Source organism: Panthera uncia (genome assembly GCF_023721935.1).
Source record: "Panthera uncia isolate 11264 chromosome E2 unlocalized genomic scaffold, Puncia_PCG_1.0 HiC_scaffold_19, whole genome shotgun sequence".
Taxonomy (NCBI): Eukaryota; Metazoa; Chordata; class Mammalia; order Carnivora; family Felidae; genus Panthera; species Panthera uncia.
Window position 1 is genome coordinate 14,711,718 of NW_026057588.1, and position 5,328 is coordinate 14,717,045.

Genomic DNA, 5,328 nt, shown 5'->3' on the forward strand with positions numbered 1-5,328 from the left:
TTAGTCATCTTGTGAGGATTAAATGACTTAAATGTATGCTTAAAAAATCTAGAAATTTTCTAGATTCTCCCTGAGGGTTTGAAGGTGACACCCTGCTCGGAGAAGTTTCCTAGTGCAATATCAACAAATGGGAATAATCAGTACTGGCTATTTGGGGCCTGTGGCGCTCCACTCTAGGTCTCTTTCCTCTCCTGTCCTCAAACTCGCCAGAACTGCCAACAACATTCCCTAGTTTTCAGCCCTTTCTCAGTACATGTTAATAGGTAGGGAGGTTGATTGCCCCAAGAGAACATGAGCTCCCAGGCCAAAGTAGACACAGACCTGAGGAGCACAAATTCCTTAAGAGGGAGACAACATGATGGAAAAACACACCATCTGGAGCAGAACTATGTGAACACAGAATTTTAAAGAATCAAGATAAATACTCTTAAGCAAATCAGGGAAGAGATCTGCAATATAAAACACAGAATAATATAAACTGAGGCAGTGCCTTGCCATTCCCCTCTGGTTTGCACTCTCTCCACATCCCTTCCAACCGCTGATCCTTCCAATTCCCGCCATTCCTGACCTATGGACAAAGGCAGTGGTTCCTCTGGCGGTGCAGGAGTTCTGGAGGTTAGGTCTGCGAGTGCGGGAGTTTTCTTTGTTTCTTAAGAGCTCACAATAGGGCTTCAACGAACAGCCAGATTTGGAAACCACTAGACCTTCTACACATTCCATTTTTTATCAGTTGTAGTAGCCTAGCCTACCAGTTAGTGCTTCTGAATATCCTACACCCACTGCCACTTGATGGCAGTTTTAGGTATTAAAAATGTAATAACTGAAATAAAGAACAAAATAGATGAGACAGTAGGATAGATACAGCACAGAAATTAGTAAGTTGAAAGATCAGTTTGAGAAGCTCTCCCAGAAGACAGCCAGAAACGTACAAAGAAAAAATATAAAATAAAGGCCATTTAGACATAGAGGACAGAAATAAAAGTGCCCACAGCCAGGCAATAAGAGTTCCAAGAGATAAAAATGGTGACAAATACTTGAAGAGAGAATTATAATTTCCAAGAAGTAAAAAAATTAAAAAAGATTGCGAAATAGAATAAAAACACAAATCTAGACGCATAGTGCATTTTAAGAAAATCAAAGCAAACTCTGCCAAGATTAGATTATCTTCAAAGGAACAAGGTTCAAGTTGACATTAGCTTTCTTTGTAGTAACTCTTGGATGCAAGAAGACTGTGGAATAAAATATTGAAGGGAAATAAATTTATACCCACGTTTATAGCCAAATTGGCAATCAATGAAGACTTTATAAAAAAAATAACTTCAGGGGGCACCTGGGTGGCTCAGTTGATTGAGTGTCTGACTCTTGATTTCTGCTCAGGTCATGATCCCAGAGTCGTGGGATCAAGACCCACATAGGGATCTGTGGTGAGCACAGAGCCTGCCTGAGATTCTTTCTCTCTCCCTCTGTCCCTTTCCCAAACTTGTGCGTGCATGCTCTCTCTCTCTCAAATAAAAATTAAACAATAATAATAACTTCAGGCTCACAAGGCTTCACAAGGTTTGTCACAGAAAGTCTCACTTTGAAAACGGTTTTAGAAGAAGGATTAAAAATAAGAAAAGAATAATCCTACAAGAGAAATGGGAAGAAAGGAGTCACCAAATATTTTGATAATTGTTCATTGTTTCTTATTATTATTGCATTAAAAGGCTAGGTCAAATAAAATAAAGAGAACATCCAATGGACAATATCAACATGAATGGAGGGGGCAAGGATGGGAGAAGACCAAAGGGACCTGAGCACATGCTAAAGTACTTGTCATGTTAGAGACAATGCTGTCAATGGATTGCCTCTCAACTTCAAATTTACCCTTCAATATATGCTCTGTCCTATGGATAGAGTTCCTTTAAGCATCTCTCCTTTGCATTGAGCATAACGTTAAGCTTTCTCAGTGGAGGTCTCTGGAAGGACACTGGAGGACGGGGCTCTCTTGCCATTACCAGCTACTGAATAACGTGTCAGCAGTATAGAAGTGAGGATATCCAAAGGAGCCCTGCCACTGCCGGCCACCTAGAACATGCCGTCTCTCAGTGACCTTGCAGCCTTGGTCTGGTCTTCCTGCACTAATGGGAAAACCAGGGCCCCAACCTGTGGATCGCATTCTGTGCTGTTGGCCTGCAGCTTAGACGGTTTTCAGCAAGCCTCTGCTTCCTCTGCACACCCATGCCACTGGCTGTTGACCATCTGTGGACTGTCTGCACTCCAGAGGGTTGATTTCTATCTGCCCAGATATTGTAGACCAGCTCCATCCTGGGAAAACCAGCAAAATTCTTTGCTACTCAGTGAGCTGAACTATATACTTTCTCCAATAAGGTCTGAACCCCCATCATGGAAGAGGGACCATCCTTCCAAGTTTGTCCTTGTTTGGGTACTCTCTCTTAGTTCTAGGGTACCATACAGATTTTCCTGATATCTTATAATGGCTTTTGGGCCATTTAAGGCCTTTGGCTTTTACCCTGCATGAGATGGGAACCATAGGTGGGTTCTGAGCAGAGGACTGATACAATCCAATTTACATTAAAAAAAAAAAACAACACTCTGATGGAGAATAAATTGTGGTAATAGAGTCAGGGGATGGGGGCAGGAAGAAGAAGGGAGATAACTGAGGAGGTTACTACAATAATTCAGAGGGTCTAGAGGATAGTGGGTTTGAACCAGAGAGAAGCCAAAGAAGTGAGAAATATTGAGCAGATCTGGATCTGTCTAGATGTAAAGCCATCAGGATTTGCTGATAAGATATAAATGTGAAAGAAAAGGGTCAAAGATGATTCCAAGGTTTTTCGCTTGGCCAGGTGGAAAGCTGGAAGCACCATCAAGTTAGTTAGAAGTTGATACTGGGAAGAAGATTAGAAATTCATTAGTTCAGTTTTGGACAAATTGAGATTGCGATGCCTATCAGACACTGAAGTGAAGTGGTCTAGTAGGCAACTGGATATAGGAGTCTGGAGTTCAGGAGACAGGTTCAGACTGGAACTGTAAATTTGGCAGTATATAGATGATATATAGATGATACTTGAAGCCACAAGGCTGGATAAAATGACCAAGGAAGTGAGTGTGAATAAGGAAGAGGACCAAGGACGGTAGCCTGAAGAACTCTAACATGAAGAGGTCAGGGAAAGGTCAGGATAGGAAACAGAGATGGCAGGACTGACTACTGGGTAGGAGAAAAAAACAAGAATGTAGGTTACAGAAACTAAAAGAGTCTATCAAGGAAGTAGTAAAGATCGACTCTGTCAAGTGCTGCTAATAAGTAGAGTAAGAACTGAAAGCCGACCATTAGATTTAGCAAAATGAAGATCACTGGTAATGCTTTGACCAGAGCAGTTTTAGTTGAATGATAGCTGCAAAAAAGTCTGATTAGAGTGGGTTCAAGAGAGAACAAGAGAAAAGAAATTGGAAGCAGGAAATATCGATAATATACTCCAGTTTTTCTAGAAAAGGGGCAGTTGAAGGCAAAGGCGAAACTCCCGTAACTTGGAGGGATCATGCTGGCAACTGCAGTTTGCAGGACACGACAGCACCCTGGAAAATCTAGTCGGTAGCCCTCGCGTGCCTGGCAGAGATGGATAAAGGTACGGCTTAGGGAGCATCTCACCAGGGACGTCGGAAAATGTAGTTCCGCCTCCGCGGCCCAAACCGGGGGTGGAAGCCGCTGGCCGCTGAGTGCCTTTCCATCCCCCTGCCCGGAGGGACGAAGTCTCCCGCCTCAAAGCAGGTGCCGCACTTTTCCCGCCGGGCCACCCTTTCACGCTGTTCTCTCAGTCCCTCCCTTCCAGGGTCCAGCTCGGAACTGCACAGGAGCCGCGAGTCCTTCGAAAAAAGGAACCGAGCGCGTGCGCGACCAAGGAAGGCCGCGGCGGAACTCCACGGAGGAGGCGGAGCGAGCTGCGCGCGCTCCCGAGGTAGGAAGTGGGGTCGCGTGCAGAGCCATCTGGGATGGCGCCCTCTCGCGCCAGCGCGCGCACGCGCATCTGAATCCCGCGCGCGCCCTAGCTCCACCCGTGTGCCCGCCCGCACGCACGCGTAGCGGATGGGTCTCGCGTGCTTTCCCGCCAAAATTTGGTAGTGGCTTTTACCAGCCCAAGCAAGGCGGCGGTGCGGCCCGCGCGGAGGATTTCACGGAGGAAAGCGGGGAAGGGAGCGATTGCTGCCGCTCAGGCAGCGTGCACGCTCTACACCAACCCGCTTGGACATCGGTTTCGTCAAGGCGTCTAAACCGAAGGCAAAGGAGAAGGAGGGAGGCGGGGCGGCCCAGGTGATCTCTTTCAGGTTTGCCTTTCAGTGGCCGCCCTGCCACCTACTTGCCTCTGTGAGAGGTGGTGCAGAAAGAAGCCAGAGAAATATTTAGGTACTGACTGCTCTGTTTCCTATCACTATTGCTTTTTATTAACAGGTTTTGCTTTGCGGCTTCTCTGGGCATGATGCGGCCCCGGCGCTCCCCTCGTACAGGGCACAGGGACACCCTTTATCAGCACACAGAGCCAGCTGCACACGCAGGCCGCTGATGCAAGGCCTCTGTCATAAAGGCCAGAGCCTCACGGGCGCATGCCCGCATGTCCGGTGACTGGCATAGCAGCCAAGGGCATGCCTGGAGTGTGTGGCCCTACCACGATCTAGCTGTGTGGCTGCATATGTGTATAATAGTGCTTTTAAGGAGGGCTGCTACATTCAGCGCATAAAAATGCAGAACATCCAGTCTGAATTTCAGTTAAAACACTGATACTTTTTTAAAGCATAAGTATGTCCCAAATATTGTTTACCTGAAATTCAAGTTTAACTGGGAATCAAATTCAAATTTAACTATTTTTTTTGACAGCCCTGGTTTAAGGCATTATGGGGGATGATGCAGCAACAGTCCCTTCAAGCAGTTCCTGGCAGGTGTAAACAGGCCAAGCTCCTCCCGCTGTACCCTCCCCCACCCCAACACAGTAGTGTGTCTTGTAATCTGATGTAATATGACCGAATGCCACTCTGTCATACAAGGTCAGTTTTTAAGCCCTCTCCATCCCAATGCACTGTAGTGACCCCACTCCACTATAACAAAGGGCCAGATTCCTCCTACGTCCTGGCACTTAGCACATTCATATGGGGATTTTCAGGTTCTTAGTAATGTTAGTGCTGTATCACTAGACGTGTGTGGGGGGTGGGGGTGGGGGGGGTTATTGAGGGAGTCTGAACCATTATGATGTTGGAGCTAGTGACACTCTTTCCGTGGAAAACTGTGATGAGAGTCTGTCTCTTCTAGAATAGGGGCATGTTATCTTCTGTGGA